General features: G+C 35.4%; 1 protein-coding gene across 1 annotated transcript in view; it reads right to left on the bottom strand.

Annotated features, from left to right (window-relative positions):
- CCDC7 (coiled-coil domain containing 7) overlaps positions 1-805 on the bottom strand; it is a 370614-nt gene that overhangs the window by 94966 nt on the left and 274843 nt on the right. The window lies entirely within an intron of this gene.

The raw sequence follows: 805 nt of genomic DNA on the forward strand, positions 1-805 counted from the left end.
AAGTGTGTGAGCCATTTTCCTAAGATAAATTTCTCTTTCTCTCTCTATATAAGCTTTACTGGTTTTGTTTCTCTAGAGAATCCAGTCTAACACAGGAATTTTTGTGAATAAGAGGATAAAATATTCACTTAACTGTCCATTTCCTTTGAGCTGGAATATATTTTCCTGCATCACTGATTCTGGGCTCACCCACATGACTTGCTTTTGCTATGGAAATGTGAGTAAATACAATACGATGCGAAGGCTTTAATATATACGCTTATATGATATAAATTGTTCTTTTGTTCTCCTGTGATCCACTATGAGATCACATACACATAGCCACTGCCCCTTCAGGATGGATTCTTAGATGAAACATGTGGAACCAGCCTGAACCTAATCCAAAGCCTAGAGTACAATGCCAGGACCCAGAGCCTGAAGTAAAAATGAACCACATGACCAACATATCTATGAATAAGAAAAGGAAATATACCTCATTTTAAGCAACTATCTTTGGGACAGGTTGTGATTAATTATTATGGCAGCAATAACTGACAAATACAGATGCTAAATTTTTAGGCTACTCCTCTAAAGTTACTCTTAATATTCAAAGGATATTCTAAAGATGGGGAAGCAGGAGAATGAGGATATTGAAAACATATATTAAATAGCATTTATTCAAATTCACAGATAGACTGGTAAGCTCTAGGACAAATATAGCCTATAAATACGTTTTCTTTAACCAGTACAGTGTATTTGTAAAAATAAATGGCCTTGAGGTGGGACAGAGATTCTATAATCCATTGTCCCAGTATCTTTTGCCCAT

Source organism: Orycteropus afer, unplaced genomic scaffold (assembly GCF_000298275.1).
Source record: "Orycteropus afer afer isolate SDZICR_OR568_19922 unplaced genomic scaffold, OryAfe1.0 scaffold00090, whole genome shotgun sequence".
Lineage (NCBI taxonomy): Eukaryota > Metazoa > Chordata > Mammalia > Tubulidentata > Orycteropodidae > Orycteropus > Orycteropus afer.